Raw genomic sequence first — 18,141 nt, 5'->3', positions numbered from 1 at the left:
AAGTCTGCTCGAATCGGACATGATCAGGGATTTGAATTAGTATCCTTCGTCGACAGAAACCGATATATATTCCAAACTATACAAACACACAGACTTTTCTACGAAAAAGAATTGTTTAAATGGTACAAAAAAAAAAAATAAAAAAAAAAATTATCGATTCTTGGTTACTTCACCACAAAAATAAATGTTGAAAAATAAAAATTTTCTTTCTCCATTAATTAAGCGCACATTCATTAGAAAAAAAGTCAATTAATCTGACAAGTTTGCAATTAAAAACGAATTCAAGTACTTTTTTTTACATACAGTAAAATTTACAATGATTCAAATTTTCCCTATGTAAAAAAAAATGCAGAATGTAAGTAAAAAAAGATTTCGAATAATTTTTTTTTTCTTTTATTATCAATTAGTATAGATTTTTTTATGCAAAAGAATTATTCATTAATGATTGTTTATTGGAATAATAAAATTTTATACATAAAAAATCTCTTATTAAAAAAAATTAAAATGGTGTAATTTTAGAATTTATGAACTTTAAACGAAACTCTATATATATATACAGAAGTGTCCAATTATGAAAAAGAGTAATGAGCAATTATTTTTGCAAAATTGCCTCGTGATTTGTAATTCGAAAAATAATTGAGTTTCAGTATACTAATTTTTGTAAATTATTGTTCAGTATTTATTACAACAATATGTTGCATAGCTTCGTTATACGTTTAATAGAATTTCTTTATTTTCTTTTTTTCGCAAATAGTTACAAATATATATATATATATATATATATATATATATATATATATATATATATATATATAACCTCAGAGGTTCTAATGTAGTAGAAAATTCTGTGTCTATCAGAAAACGGATTTTCCTCTCAATATAAATAATGCTTTCAAAATTAATTTATAATACTCCACTTTATAAGTAGATTTTTTTAAATAAGAATTTATAAGGAATAAAATAAATGAAACAATTTTCCCCAAAATGATTGACCTGTTTCTGAGAGAAAAAAAAAAGAAAAACATGTTACAAACATGATTCAGTAAAAGTCTGACATCGACATGAAGGAGACTTTAGCAGGAGCTAGTGTATCGACACTAAAGTAATTTGTTGCATGGAGGAAAAAGAGGATATAGGGTATATATATATATATATATAAGAAGGAAAATGATGTATTTTTTTTGATGAGTTAGCATTATCGAAAATATCGTTGAACGGCGATGAAATCCGCGCGTATGGTATTATATGGTATATATAGTATCCATATATGGGATAGATGTTCGTCGCTCTATATATCGGTGAAAATATCGATGGAAAGAGATACAGGAGGGAAAGAGAGAGATAGTAGGGAGATGTGGGACTATCGGTGGGTTTGCAATTTTCCGCACCATAGGCCACGAGGCACAGAAACTTCCTATATATATATATATATATGTATGTACATACATACATATATGTGTGATAGGAAGCGATACTGGTCGAGAGAGGAATGAGACGTCGACCCTCTTCTTACATTCTCGAAGCTTCACTATACACTTCGACCGCACCGTCGCATCCTCACACTCGAATTTCCACTTTCTTTTCCATTCTTCCCACAACTTCTCTCTATCGGTTACTTTTACTGGATAAACTTTTTCCAGTCCCTATATAGTGAAATCTTTTTGCTACATATACTCGGCGCACTGTCGAATATTCAACGATAAAAGCGGGCCTTCAACATTCTTTTTTTTTGTTAGCTAAAAAAAAAAAATTCCGTGATTTATCAAGAATAGTTGGAATTATCGTTAGTTATTTCTACACGTTGTTGAAAAAATACTCTTAATTAAATATACAATGTAGTTTAGTAAATATTGTTAACGAGGGGTGAAAACTAACTAAATTGATGAAATTGTTCAAGAATAAAAGAATAAATGATCAAAAGAAAGAGAGAGAGAGGAAGAGAAATTTTGCTATGACGACAATAAAGTGAAAATTGCCGAGAGTGTAAAATTAACTCTTGGGACCATATGGACTGCGGATGATACAGCTTAAAGGAAGCCAGAAATGGAGCACTATATATATATGTATATAAATATAAAGGGACCGCCAAATCACCCCTCTCTTGTATTACCTTTCCATATAAACGGTTCATAATAGCATTCGAAATTCCTGCATTTGTCGACGATGCTCGCTTTAATGCCTCGAATGGTTTATGTCATGGAGTTGAAGGGGGAATTTCCATTCCCTTTGGTCTTCCCAGTCTATCTATGATTCTACACCCATCTATATCAAGACAGGTTTGCCAGTAAATTCCCAAACATCCATGTATAGATCACAAGGATGAATATATCTCTCTCTCCCTATATTTCTCTATCTATCTTTCTCCCTCCACCTTTATCATTTCTCCTATCTTTCTTTATCGAAACATAAAGAGAGAGAAATTCTGAAATGAGATAAAAAGAGACGAATTCTAAAATAACAGAGAGAGAGAGAGAGAGAGAGAGAGAGAGAAATCAGTTGTGGGTGGATAGGGAAAGGGCACGCGTATATAAGGGACTACCCAAACCATCTCACTGACTCTGTTTATGGGACCTCATAACCCGAGATACGAAACCCTCCTGACGTGATTTACACCGTGGAATTACGCCCGCTACCGTTCATATACGTCAACCGCAGATTCCTGAGGCGCCATCAGGTAAACGGCACTCATCTCCGGTCAACCGGGTTAAATGTTTGTATTTATCTTACGTCATCAAACGCGAATTTTCTTTTTCACGATGAGAAAATAGACACAATGAAATTTTATTACACATTCTTCTTTTCTTTTTTATTCCTTCTCTTTTTGATATATAAAGTTGAGAAGAAAAAAATCTTTTTTCTATAATATACAAGCAAAAAAAAAAAAAAAAAAAAAGAAAATACATTTTAGAATATATTTAAACTAATTAATTTTTTTTCATCATTAAATACATAGAAGCAAAAACTGATAAAAAAAAAAGAAACTGTTTCTCATATACATTAATCACAAAGAGGGAAATTTTCATTCTTCTGCCATTGTGTCATTTAATTGTTCAAAAAGACGCTTTTTATTCGGTTTCATAATTTTCTTTTTTTTAAATTACAGACAAAAAAAGAACAATCCCTGAAGGCACACTCTACGAATTATTAGCCAACAAGGAAAGCTTTTGCTGACCCACCTGGTACCCGGTAGTGCGATAAAATAAATCACAGTACAGAAGAGAGCCAAGGCAATGAATGAAGAGAGAGAGAAACTTGTGTGTATATATATATATATATATGTGTGAAGAAAAGTCGAAAATTTTTGACTGCGTCACCGCGGATATGCTTTTTCTCACACCCCCTAAAGGCACGATACACAAGGAAGTTCGTTACGATGTTACATTGCCTGAGGATACAATGGAATCGACTTTACGACATGGCTCAAGAGCAAACTCGCTAGTTTTCTTCTCTCTCTCTATTTTATATATATATATATATATATATATATCCATCTATCTATTTTCCTGTATTCTGGGGAAGCTTAGCCGCGGATACTTTATTTCTTTCAGTAATCCTTTTTCTGTTTTCCCCACTCCTTATCCTATCACGTTCAGAAAAAGACGGTTGTATTTTTATTCCCCACCACCTTATTGGAGAAAATTTTCAAACCCTCCATTACACAACGTATCTTCTTCTTTTAGTTTGACCATGAAAAGTATAACACACTATTAATATTTTTTTATAGTTTTTAAATAATATTGTTTGGCAAACAAGCATTAGTTGCATCCATTACGATTAGTTGTGTTCACAGTCACTTACTTGTATCTAATACTGTAAAAAAAAAAAAACAATCAATAATCTTGTACGAGTTGTAAAATAAAGATTTGTATAAAGAATTCTCGAAAAAATACAATATAACAAGATGATGGAGAAGTAGTTCAATTGTTGTACGGTGTGAATAGAAAAAAAACGGTATCAAACACTAGAGAAAATGTTGAATAAAGTCTGAAATGGAAAGTAAAGAGAATATCTAGAAAATCGAGTCTTTTTTCTTGACAAGGCGCGCAGGTTACTCCACTTATGTGTACGATATCATACAGTGTATGTATGTCTGTGTGTGGGGTTTATGCGGATACGAAAATAAGAGGAGAGACAGATGGTTGGCAAAGGAGGCTGCTCGTTATATTACTGTATTGCTCTTGGGCTATACACAGTGGGCATTGTGGTCATTGTAGCCAACGTCAAATGTCCTTTTATCCGTTTCTTCCATCTATAGTATGTACATACATATATATTTATACATCACCCTCGCTTCTTTCTCTCTCCTCATCCTCACAATCACAAATTTAATGCTCTCGACATATTAGTCACAGCTACTTGTCTAAATTTTATTTCGCTATCAAATCAAAATTACAATATCATATTTTTTTGTCCGAAAGAATAATGTGCAATTATTGTCATTCGTTTTACATCGTTCTTTTGATTTTCTGTCGGAATTTGGTTTTCGTTTCAAGAGAAATTTCTCTGATAAATTTCTTTGGAATTCTACCTAATTCTATATAATTCCACCTAATTCTACGTAATTTCAACTAATTCTACCTAATCCTATCTAATTTCACCGAATTCTACTTAGTAGTACATACTTAATTCCTTTCGCCACCTTATAGGTGAGATATAAATTGCAATTATAGAAGAGTATACGTGAATTCTTGTGGAAAATCCGAAATGAAAACAACAGCTGCCGGTAGCAAGGAGTTATTGATCGATTTAAAACAAAAAAAAATTTACATACATACAGTACGCAATTCGTTACTATCGAGGTGGTTGAGCATGAAATAAAGAAGAGAGCGCGTTCCATATGTAAACCTCAAAGAACAGCTTATTTTAAATCGATCACGAAAACGCTTTTCATGCCTCGAGGATGACGGAATCGCTTTTCATTCAACTTCGTACAGTGAAAAATGACCAATAGCCGTGAACGATTTCTCTCTCGCGCCTTTCTCTATATCTCCATTACTATTTTTACTCTCTCTCTCTGTTCCTATCTTTGTTTCTCTTTCACTCTCTTTTCTTCTTTTTTCTCTCTCTTCTTCCTTTTTTTATCTTCCTCTCTCTTTCTTTCTCCTTTTATTCTTTATTTCCTTCTTCTTTTTTTCTTCACTCTTTTCTTACCCCTTCTTCATTACTATTATATGCCTCGGAGGTACGTGAGTTCGATAAATAAACTTTCGGACTATCACGAAGATGCGGCTCTCTTTTCGAATTAGAAAAGAACTACCGCTTCGAGAAACGAATTCATCGATTTTATTTTTATATATATATGTATACCTTTCTTAACGAGTCGAAAGAAAAAAAAAGAATTCTTGTTTTCTCTTCACGTGCGTACTGATAAAAAAAAGACGAAAAAGATATTAAAAAATAATTTATGTTTTGAGTCAAAGATCGTCGCCTCTGGTTATGTATAAAATAGCTTTTGTATTCTTTCTCTGTCTTTCTCTCTTTCTCTGTGGAAACGCCCCGTCGATTCATTGCCAAACTATATGGCCACGAATTACGCCTTATATTGATTCCGCCTTGAATTAGGCTCAACATCTTTCTTTGTCAGATGAAAACATTTTAATCAGCTTGATATTTATGATCTAAAAGACGCCGAGATGGTTTACAGTCGACAAATAAATAGAAAAGAAAAAAAAGAGAAAAAGATTACTGGAATATTTTTGTAAATTTTTTTGAAAACATTCTTGGAATATATTAAAATATTCCATAGCGAAATATTTAAATATTCTATTGAAATATTCCTGAAAGATTCTTGAAATAAATTGTGCTATCTAAGTAATAAAATATTGAAGATAAAAAATAATTATAGTTTAAACAAGTTCGTAGAGTGATAATAATTAATTCTCTACAAGCACTTCTTTTAAGTTTCCAAAGTTGAACAATCTCAGACCTTTTAGTCCCGTGAGGATCAATTATTAAATTATTAAAAAGTTTATTTTACTCACACTTGGCTTCAAATCGATTTCAAATAAATTTCACTCACCTGAAACAGAAAAAAAACATTTTATTTTAGTATTTTTTTAAATATTCAAATCGTTTGGTAATTTTTAATAATTTTTATTTCAGCAATAAAAAGAAATCGTAATGGTAATAACAATAATAATAGCAATTAGTAATATAGTAATATTAATAATATAATATAATAGAAAAAAACTTTTCAAGTTATGGGCAATTATTTTCCAATTAACAAAATTTTAATTAACGAAAATTGTTAATTAATGAAAATTAATTTATACAGGCGCGTCTTTCTAAGCTCGTGAATTTTCCTAAATACATATTAAGTTAAGACTTTCGTGTTCTAATTAAAATTTGATTAAATAACTTGTTCACACAATTCTGAATAGTTTATATTACTTTCAACATAAATTTTGTTGAAATGATAGCGAAAATGATAAGGTAACAAGTTAATGTTAGAATCTTTAAAAAAAAATTATTTTCAAAAAAAGTAAAAATGAAAATGAAATTAGAAAACTAGAAAAATTTATAAATAAAAACAAAATCAAACTACCTCGAAGTATGTAAATTATTTTTCTGATAGACGGGATTTTACCCCCCCCCCCCCCTCCCTTAACATCCCAACCGTATCTCTCTCATGTCTCTTTTTGAGAAAAAAAAAGAAAGGCAAATTGTCTTCGTTTTTAAAATTCAAAAAATCAACGTCAATATACATATATAGAAGTCGTTTTTCTGACGGAGGTTCGTTGTCATCGTCAACGTAACATTCGCGACTCATGAGACATATTCTGAGGATTGGCGTTGTCACGTAAGAGCATCGCCTTAAAAAGATACGTTTGGGTGTAAAAGCTGACGTTGAAAATTGTTGAACGAGGTAAAAGGCACGAGAGCGCAATGTATGGAACTTTTACGGAGAGACCCGGAGAGAAAATCGACTTATACTTATGACAAATCGATGGGAAAAAAAAGTTTATATGTATAGAAAGAGAGACAGAGAAAAAAAACTATCTAAATGTTAGAAATATGGGGTCATATTATCAGGTGCTGACAAATTTTTCATCTTAACGTTAAAAAAATTTTCAGTTACAGTTAATGGTTAATTTGGTAGTTTTACCATAAAAAATTTCATTCTACTTAAAATTATCATACAATCATCAAAAATTAATTCTTCTTCAATAATTAAAATCTATTTTTTCCCTCATTTATAATTATATACTATAATTTATTTCTCTTCAATTATAATTTAAAAATAAATTTCTTTTTATATATATAACATTTATTTCTTATGACTTTTATTTTCCATTGAGAAATAGAATATAGCGTCTCTTATAATAGAAAGGGAAAGAATGACACGCGCGTAGGGTGAGAATGGGGAGAAAATAAAAATGTGGGTGAAAAATTTGTTGGATGTGTATGTGTGTGTGTTGGTTATAACTAAGAAACTCCGCCTCGGTAGTTTCGATGAAATGCGATAACAATGCCCGCGAGACTGTAGTCCGTTTCGCAAACTTCATTTTGTCCTGTCACCCACGAGGTTCCCTAACGTGTACGTAGAGAGAGTGAGAAAGATAGAGAGAGAGAGGTGGGGTGTGCGGACAATTGTCAAGCATTGTACTATGCGGAAAACCCCCGAGAGACCAAATTATTCTCCAGGACACCGTTATGTCTCTCCCTCTTGACACTAAATGGAAAGCACATTTTTACGAAAGAAAACTGCCCTCCACGTTTCCAGGGGATAATAATCATTTTTAATAAAATGGTTCCACACACATTTATTATAAATGCGCAGTCCTTTTTATAGTCATCATTCAACAACAATCTGTTCGTTAATATTTCTTTGTTACCAAGGTAAAAAAAGTTCGGTAAATAAAAATCAAACAAAATATTTAAAATTATCAAATGTTTAACAAAATTGCATCCTTAGTAATTAAATTAATAGTTCTTACAGCAACGGTAATTAATAATAGTAATATCTAATTATCGTTTGAAAAAATAAATCATGAATTTTATATTATCAAAAGGGGGCGCCCTACCAATACTCTCTCACTTGAGATTATTTATTGTGTATGTAGAAAAAAAAGGGAAAAAAAATTTGAAATAAATCAAAATCTATATGTATTGATTTTGAAAAGTAAAGGTAAATAGAACACGTCATGGTTATATTTTTAGGGAGCAGATTAATCCCCGAGTAAAATCCGCAGCAACGTGAATGAACCATTATTGAATGTGTTGTGACTCACAATGGTTCACCGCTTTGTCGCCAATCTCATACATACATGGACTTTGTTTCCCTCTTTATTCTTGTTGGGATCTATTTTTTTTTCCCAAAGTGCACCCAGGTCAAAATTAACTTCAAACAAAATAGTTATTTAATAAATCTTTAATCAATTTTTAAAGAAAATTGTAATTTAATGATACCAACAACCATATTAATTAATTAATTGATAGTTACAACAATGGTTATGAAAATTAATGCTTGTTACAGCCATGATAATTAAATTAATGATAGTTACAGCAATGGTAATTTTATTTTTTTGAATGTCTTCCGGTGAAAAACAGTCAAAATGTAAATTTCCATTCCAGAAGAGAAACAGGTGGTTCTCATATTAAGTGCCAGTGGTGTAAACGAGACAAACACAGCGGGTTTTGTAATTCTAACTGTGAGGAAACCTACTTTAAGGACAAATCGGATTACTTAAGAGTAAAATTCAACACGTACAATCTGGCGAATATCTCCACACACATATAACAGCTGACGTGAGCCAGACAAAGTCACCAGACGGTTCGCGTTTTACTTCAGTGAGAATCCGCACAAGAAAAAAAATACACAAGGGTAGAAAAGAAGAAGAAGAAGAAGAGGAAAAAAAGTCGAAGAAGCCATTCTTGTCTCCTAAATTCTAAGGAACTCTTCCTCTCTAATGTATGCCACCCTTAAAAACCATGAGGGGTTGTAACACACACACACACAGACAGTGAGATAGAGGACAAAACCAGAAGCGTAAAAGCCTTCTTTAGCCCCCTCTTGTCCCGTTGGTAACGTTAGACACATGACGGATGTCGGGGTTGAACTGTAACAGGATGGAGCTCTTCTCTCTCATTCATATTCATATTTGTATTCACATTCGTATTCGTAGCAACTAGCTTCTTTAAGGAAATGTATCCATTCGTTCTCTACCGGCCCATAAAATATATGATGTCTACATATACATATATTCGTATATGTATATCTAATTCGCGAAGAAAGATATATACATATTATATTTTGAAATGTCAGGTTTCATACGTGGAACTGAGCCCTTTCTTCCACATAATATCTTTCCTCACTCACATTTAATACAAGATTCCATTTATTTGCGTCAGATTTACTTTTATACGATAAATAAACATGAGACGAAAAAAAATCCTATTTTATATTTATCAGGGGGATAAAAAAAAAGGAAATTTCACCCACTCAAATGACATTAAATTCAATATTTACTGTTATTTTCTGGGTAAAATTTTGACAAATAACAATAAGAATGATTCTGCTATTTCTACTTTTACAATTAAAATTAAAAGACATTTTCCTTTTTTTAGATTTTACCTTTTTTTTATACTGGTCACTAAGGTTTTATCCCTTAGATAAAACGAGGGAACAGAAATAAACGTGGTTAGATTTTCAAGAAAGGAGACAAACCACTTCAAAAAAAAAAGAAGGTTAAAGAATGTACGCAATTAAAGGGGTATTTTCGATAGCTCCTCTTTGGAGTAAAGGATCATATTATGTTTCCTTTGATGTGGGTAATGTGGAGTAGAATAGCCCCCAGTTTCTATGCTAGATCGAGAGAGAGTGGTATGTGGAAAGGCAGGTAATGATTTCGAGTACCTATTGCGATACATCTGGGCACCGCATATTTCCTGATAATATTGGCTAGCGCATTATTAACTCGGATATATATATATATATTCAACCATTTCCACTATATATATTTTATAATCACCATTCAATATATATATATATATATATATATATATATATATATATATATATGTACTGCCACGAACACATGAGTAGTCATGTAAAATCTTCTCTTTACCACAAAATTCTTTATTCATCTACTCCGTACTATTTTTATATGTTAAATTTTCAATTTCATGATCAGAATGGAAAAAAAGAAGGTGTATTAAAGGATTAGAGGTTAAATGAAAAACTACATTTTCAAGAAGATTGATTCTATATCTCGTGTGAACGAATCTCATTTCATGTGTGTATTGTATTAAATACCAACACGGCATATTCATGCTAATAAGATAAAACAAAATTATGGAATAATCCTCTCCCCTTCACTTCTCCAACTGTGTATATGATATTACGAAGTCCCACTATGTCTCGGAGCAGTGAATCAACCCCCTTGTAGAAGCACACATATAGAAGGAACGTGCTGGGTGGCTTTTAAGAAACACTTTACTGTTGTATAAATTTCATTCACGCGAGCACGCGAAGCAAAGATACGTCGAATATTTCATAAGCGGAACACCTTCCCTTGAATTTCAAAAAGCTTTACACACCGAGATCCAAAATGTTTTCTATTCTTTTTTTTTCACCTCTTGTGCCCTTCGTTGTTTCGTTGAGATCTCTTCAATGCCTTTTTTTTGGAGTATATGTTCGCGCTTTTCTATTTGCAGAATTCGACTTCTTCTCTCTTTCTATCTCCTTTCCTTTTTGTGCTGCAAGATTCGACATCCTCCAATTTGTATGCTTTCCACAAGCGGAATATTACATTTCGCACGTGTCACGCAACCGCGATAGCTTCACTCTGTGTGTTCTATTCTCCGTTGAAGTGAACCTGAATTGCGCGTTTAAGGCGATTTTAACTTTCGCACACATGTTACCATTCATGCAAATTTTCCTAACAGAAAATCGATGATTAACTTCTTCTTTCGTCTTTCAATATATATATAAAAGATATTTTTCTACATGAGAGGAAATTGGATAAAATTTTCCAAAACATTTTTCTATTGAAAATGATCACCGATTTTTGAGAATTGAAAATGGAACCAAATTGAAAATAGTATCAAATAATGTAAATTCTGTTTTGTTTTCCAAAAGTCTGGAATAGAAGAAAACTTGTAACAATTAGTAGAATAAATATTTGTCATTCCGAGTGTAAAGTCTAAAGAAGAAGTAGTAGCAATAGAAGAAGAAGAAGAGCGTAGCTCTTAATCTCCTTTTCTTCTCAGTAAAATTTAATTCCTACGTCGTAAACATAGGATACAAAGCTTGGAGAATGAAAAAGTAAAGCTCGTCTTGAGTTTGCAGCTTCAGGGATTAAAAAAGGGGACAACATATTTTCACAAGTTTCATCGTCGACACGTTAAACGCTTAGCATGAATCGCGTCTGGTCTCTCTCTCTCTCTTCTTTTTTTTGTGCTCACAGTTTTAACTCTTTTCTCTCATACTCTTTTTTTATGTATTCCTTTTTTTCTTTTTATATTCTCTCAGTTTTCATCCAACGGGACGACGTCAACGACGACGACCAAGACTCTTATCGGACTTTGCTTTCTCTTTTACCTCGACTAGATTTGAGTATCTTTATTTTATATTTTCACACCGAACTGCTCTCTTGCTCTGATAAGTATAAAGTACCTAAAGTATCAACAAGTACAAGGCAAAAGGAAAAAAAAAGAAAGATCAAAAGAGATAGTTTTTCAGACACTGAGAAGAAAAGGCAAATACAAACGACTCTGGATGAATGAAACTAAAAATACAAAAATATAGCAGCATTCACTTTTTGCATGGTAGAATAAGATATAACTTAATTTAAAAGAGAACTCAAAAGTGTAGAGAAAAGAAGTGATAGAAGAAGGATTGTTAATTTCTTCTTTTTATCTTCAAAGTGACGATTATCTGGAAGAAAAATTAAATAAATTTTCAGGAGCAAAATTATTTAATCTAATTTAAATTTAAAAATAAATAAAATATTAAAAACAATAATGTTTTAAACTTTTAATAAGTTAGTTTTGATCATGTATATCAAAAGCAAAATTTCTTTCATTCAAAATGTTATTTTAAAAAAATTCTTTTCCTAAGTGTACTTAAGTGTTTTATTGGAAAGAAAAAAAAATATATAAAAATACAGATCATGGCAAAAGGGCGGCAAGGAGAGTAAAATAGAAAAAGAACGATTCCCGCCTGTGGAACAAGTGAACAATTCTCCGTGATACCTGACTTGAATAAAATAGTTAAAACAAGAGTAAAACTTACTGGGATGAAGAAAAAAAGAAGAAATTTGTTCAATATTTTTCAGACGTTGCTATATTACATTTTTTTTCTAGACGAGTTTAAAAAAGACGACTAGAATAGAAGAATATAGGTTGAAGGAAGGAGAGAGAGAAAAAAAAATTCTTCTCATCACCCGTTTTTCTAACGGCCAGGACGTGTTAAGTAACAGTTCACTTTTATACGCATTACCTTAATACCGCCTTCGCGTGCTCTATCTTACAATGACAAACACCCAGAGCAAAGAAATTGCAACTCGCTAAAAAATATAACATACGGTTACGTCAACCAAACTGACTTTAATCCGATAACACACCAACACAGAAAACATTTTATTAACACTCAATTTTTTTATGACTTATTTCAGCATTATATTTTTTTTCATTAACCCTTCGAGAATATATTTTTCTTTTACAAAGGGCACTCTGGGTCAATCTGACCCAATACTTTTTTTTCATTTATCATTCCTCTTCAAAATTATCCAATAAAAATTTCTTCTGTATCAAATTCACCCAGTGTACTTTCTGAAGGTTAAATCGTTTTTTCTTTTTTTGAAAAATATTTTCTTTTTCCATTGTTATTTTGTCGTGCGAGAAAAAAAAATATTGTCACAGTGTTCACTAAAATACATTGAATAAACGTTGTAAATAAGGGAAATAACAGTTGGTAAATTAGGCATAAAATACAAAGAGAAAATGAGATCTCGTTTAAAGGAAGTTTAAAAGGAGAATGAGAGAAATAGAGAGAGACGAGTGAGGAGGAAAAGGATAAATGAAATTCATTATCATGGCAACTTTGTCTCTGAGGAGAATCAGGTCTTCTTCACAATAATTTTCAAGCAAATGGCGTGAGAAGAATATCTTCGTTAACGAAAGGTGAATAGAAGGGAAAACAAGACACGCGCAATCTTGTATATGAAGCCACTTGTGTATATCGTGTGCTTGAAAACGCGAACAATGATAAATCAGACTACCAGCTTGGTGGATGCCTGATTTCATAAACGTCCCCGGTGAGAAGACTGTTTTCTTATATATATACATTAATCCATTTTCCACTTTTAAACGAAAATAAAAATTAAAAAAAAATAAAAAATAGGAAAACGTGAGAAAAATAAATATTTCCAAATTTACAAATAATTTCTTTATAGCTGTAGTTAAAATTGAAAAAAAAATTTTGTTTCATTTGACAAATTTTCTACTACATTAAATTTTCATTTATTCGAATTTCTGTTGGCCAAATATTTCTTTCAACCGAAATTCTATTAGGAGAAAATTTGAATTTCGCATAACTTTTAAAATTGGACTAAAGTTAAATTTTCCAAAAAAGAAACTAATTTTTCATTTAACTAAATTTCTTTCTCAACAAAAAAAGCACTGATTCAACAAAATGTCAAATTCACAACAATTTTCATGGAGACAAAATTTTATATCAGACAGAATTTATTTATTTCTTATTTAACCAAATATTGTGATATAAATAATGAAAAAATATTGGAAAAAACTTTCAGGGATTATGCAAGCTCTTTTTTTCGAATTGAAAGAAGAAGAGCATCAGAAGTAGACAAGACAAACTGTAAATCTTTTTCCATCTTTTTCTTTTTTTTTCTTTTTTTTTTTTTTTTTGCTGTCAATACCCTAAGGGTTGAAGAAAAGTATGCATGTGTATTGTTTGCTTTTCTTTTCTTTCAAGACGTCTAACCATCTGCTTCACCCACACTCGAGGGATGTGGAAGCAGGTGGTGGGTGACAGGAGAAGTGGGTGGGGTGGGGGGTAAAAACACTTAACCCCATGGGAGTTGAAACTACACTTTTCAGCGACGTTGCCGATACGAATATGCGGTAACAAAAATTTTCCCAAGCAAAAATATAGCTATAGGAAAATATATTCATAACTCATCATTCATTTCGCATGTGTTCATTATTATCTCTTTTTGGTATATCAATTTTTTATTTTTTCAAGTTTTAAACTAGAATTTATGAAGAAGGAAAAGTTACTGAAAATTAACCAAACCTAAACTAACCAAACTTAAAGTAACCTAATTTGAACTAACTAAACCTAAAGTAACCAAACATAAACTAACCATACTTAATTTAATGTAACCCAAATTAACCAAACCTAATCTGATTTAACTCAACCTAACTCAATCAAACCGAATCTTATCTGATCTAAACTTACCTAACCTTAAATTTACCTAATTAAATCCTAATTCCTTAAAAGTTAATTACTTAATTAACTTTTTATCATTCTAAAGTTAAATACACTAAAGCAAAACATAAATAAAAAAGTTATTAATTAATTCAATAGTCCTGTAAAGTTAACTAATTAATTAATTTTTTTTATCTCCGAAAAAATTTATTCAATTATTTCACGTACATATATATCATTTAATGAAAATGTATTTTAATATTAAATGAAAAACAGAAACGTTGATTTAAATTGACCAAAGTTTTCTTTTAATAATTACTTAAAAAGTGTTTCATTAAATATTCAAAATTGTAATTCATCGATAATTCCGAGGGGTTTGGGGAAAGTGGAGATTATCCGGGACAAGTTTCCGCTTGGAGAGGGAAGGGGTTATTTTTTTTTTTCTTCTTTTTTTTGCCACCGATCTTGTTCTAAAGAAGTTTTCAGTGGTTAGTAGCATTTGACGGATAGCTCACTGGCTGCACTGGTAATCCACTTGTGGGAGGTCCGAGATCTCATCCATTTTAAGCAACCTCGTCCTAGTTCCACGTTGGGCGAACCAACCACCATTGGTTTGAGTCCCCGGATAGATATCTTGAAAAATATATCCCATCTTACACTCTCCTTTCTTCCTTCTTGCAATCGGTAAATCCTTCCACGGAAATCGCACTCTCCCCTTTCCCCCACACTTCCTCCTTTTTCCCCCCGTGTATTGACCCCTTTTTCTTCGAATACTCAATACACACAATTTTTGTTTCTATTTTCAGTTTTTGTCCAATATGAATTTTTCAGTTAGTTTTTCAGTTAGTGGAGTTTTTTTTTTTTTGAAAACCGAAAAGAAAGAATATTTTTTATTTTTAATATAAACAATATGAAATAGTAAACATGGAAATATATATATGTAGGAAGAGACGAGTGCATCTCGAGTCGGTGGCCCGAGGCCTATGCTAATAAGAGCGCGAGAGTCTTCCTTCCGGAAGAGCTCGTGACGAATTGCTCAACATCATTGCCGCGGCCAAAGAGGCAACAAAATACCTACAAGTTTACTATATTACAAGACTCGTAAAAATTATCGTATGAAATCATTCACGTTTCCATTCATAATCAAAATTGTAAATAACAAAATTGTTTTTCTTTACCTCTCTTTTTTAAAAAATCAAATAGAAGTTTCAGAAAATACACTGGTCCCCCGAGTAGATTAAAATTCGTTTTGGAACCATCCCCCCCCCCATCTATTTCTCTTCCACTCGTTCGTCATATAACCGTTATCGAATATTATGAATCTCCCATCCATGGTGCGCGCAGATGCGACATTATTTATATCCAAAAACTCATGCATCTAGATTTTCCTCTACCAGCCAGTAATTACAGACTTTAATTCCCTTTACGAGGATTTATCCTTCAAGTTATTGGCTAATTATGATTAATTTAAAAAATGTCGAGACATTTCTTTTTTTATTTTATCGAATATTATCACATTCAGATCATTTTTATTTTCAGTTTATTTCTGTTTTATGAAACAAAAAATTAAAAACAGATTAAAAATTTTTTTAAAAAAGTAAAAATATAGATTTGTGCCAAATTTCAGCACTCTATGTCAAAGTAACCGTGATCTAGGGGAGTTTCAGCTGTCTGGATCAAAATAAAGGAAATCTAGGGAAAGTTCTAAATTGAGACGAGCAACAAGTGATTGATTTCTTTTTCGAAATTTTTTTTACTAGAAGCAGTACAAATAGTTTTTTAAGCGAAAGTACACATTCGTACCACATTTCAGGTCTCTAGGTCAAAATAAACGAAATCTAAATGATCTAAATTGACACGGACAAGTGATTTCAAACGAAATTTTTTTCAATTATTGTAACGTTTATTTAATTAGTTGTAAGAAGTAGTAAAATTTTTTTGTAAATTTTTATATCAGTAGTAGAAACAAATTTTGGTCAGACAAAATTTTTCTTTATTGTCACAATCTTTAATAACTATCAATGATAAATGTTATTTTCAATCAGACAGAAAGTTTTAAATTCATAAAAATTCTTTTTCAATGGTACATGTCAGTTGAAGTTGGACAGATTAAATTTTTAAAAATGCTTCCACTCATTTAAATAATACAGTAGTAGAAATAAGTTTTAGGTCAGACATTTTTAATTCTTGTATAAATTTTGTATTACTGTGAAATTAAATTTTACTTTGATGATGACACTTGAAATTCTTGTAACTTTAATATTTGCATTAGTAAAAAGTGGAAATTTAATTTCTTATAAATAAAAATTCATCCATTAAATAAATAAATTTTCATTTCAAAATTTATAATTAATATCATAACAATATTAAAAATTTATTTATTTAAAAAATTATAAATTTTTTTTCCGACAAAAGAAAAGAAATTAAAAATTGGTTCATTTCGAATTACTCTTTTTTAGAATTTGGTCATTTTGACCTACACAGCTCAAATTTGGTCCAAAGTGTATTTCCGCTATTAAACAATAGGAATTGATTATAGTAAAAAAATTTTTTTTTCAAAAATGAAAAGAAATTAATTATTTTCATCATTATTGTTAATATTATATTAACATTTAAAATTTTTAATATTATTGTTAATAGTTTTAATATTAAAATTTTTTAATTAATTATTATTTACTAATCGACGGATAATTTAACGGGTAATGGTATAATGAGTTTATGAACTAAAAGTATATATGTATTTAAGGATTTATGGAGCAAAAAATGTTATATAATAAGCGTTTAAAGTAAAAGTAATGAAAAAGAGAAAGAGCTTCATCGTTTTTTCCTCTTTTCGGTAAATAAATGGGGATGCGGAAGCACTTGAGTCTCTAGATTTATAAGTTCATCGCAATCATCGTTTGTCTTTTTACGGAAAAAGAAAAGTATCTACGTCTCTCTTTTTCTCCTCTGAATTCTTATATACGCTGACTCCAAAACCCCTTTTTATTTGTTTTTCTTCTTCTTTTCTCCCAACACACACACAAAAGCTCGTTTCTCACAGGACGTGCGTAGAATTGTCCGGTAACTGTATCGCGCGCGCGAAATCCGGAACAGAGAGAGAGAGAGAGAGAGAGAGAAAGTTAAAGAAAAAAAAGTAACAAAATAGCCAAGAAAACGTTTATGGCATTTTCCCCTGGACTCAGAAAGACATTCGACTTTGCGTTCATTTTGTCAATCTCTGTGACTGCTTTTTTTCTTCTCTATCTCCTTTTTTTTCTCTTTTTTCCTGTCACACATACACAAACAGGAAATCGTATTATATTGAAGCGTAGAAATAAAGAAAAAAAAATTATTTTGGAAAAATACATTTTTCTCTTCACTCTGTAATACAATTATTAATTTTTTTCCACCGGATTAAAAAAGAACATTTTATTTTAAGATAGAGTCAGTTAATAAAAAAATTCTAAACAAAATTCTGTGGTGAAAACAAATTTTTCTCGTTCGTGAAAAAAATGTCACGCAGAGGTAAAGAGAGAAAAAAAAACAATCAAGACAAAATTGTAATCCCTTAACCCGGTCGTGTAACGTCGGTGACCAGATGCAGATCAAGGGGGGAGGGCTGTGGCGGGGGGTGTTACGATCCTGTTGGGAATCTGGTTATCATACTGCACTCTCCTGGTTTCTCTCTCTCTCTCTCTCTCTCCTCGTTTCGCTCGCATCTCCCTCTTCAAATTCTAGATTCCCTCGCACGTACTGCTGATTTC

The 18,141-nt window shown here is 31.3% G+C and overlaps 2 protein-coding genes across 14 annotated transcripts in view; both read right to left on the bottom strand.

Moving 5' to 3' along the window:
- LOC127276707 (iron-sulfur cluster assembly 2 homolog, mitochondrial) overlaps positions 1 to 18,141 on the bottom strand; it is a 345,592-nt gene that overhangs the window by 150,921 nt on the left and 176,530 nt on the right. The window contains exon 4 of one of the 7 annotated variants that reach the window (XM_051297323.1): positions 2,459 to 2,476. The exons of 5 other annotated variants lie outside the window; for them this stretch is intronic. The gene's annotated coding sequence lies outside the window, so the exon portion shown is untranslated. Of the gene's footprint in view, positions 1 to 2,458; positions 2,477 to 17,488; positions 17,507 to 18,141 lie in introns of those variants that run through there. One more of the 7 variants, XM_051297322.1, reaches the window with a different exon arrangement.
- Positions 1 to 18,141, bottom strand: part of LOC127276693 (synaptogenesis protein syg-2) — a 219,781-nt gene that overhangs the window by 140,619 nt on the left and 61,021 nt on the right. The gene's annotated exons all lie outside the window — the stretch shown is intronic.

The sequence above is a fragment of the Leptopilina boulardi genome, unplaced genomic scaffold (genome assembly GCF_019393585.1).
Source record: "Leptopilina boulardi isolate dan_hultmark-lab unplaced genomic scaffold, ZJU_Lbou_2.1 LbouV2_151, whole genome shotgun sequence".
Taxonomy (NCBI): Eukaryota; Metazoa; Arthropoda; class Insecta; order Hymenoptera; family Figitidae; genus Leptopilina; species Leptopilina boulardi.
Note: the sequence above shows the minus strand (reverse complement) of the source record. Positions and strands in the feature narration are given on the sequence as shown.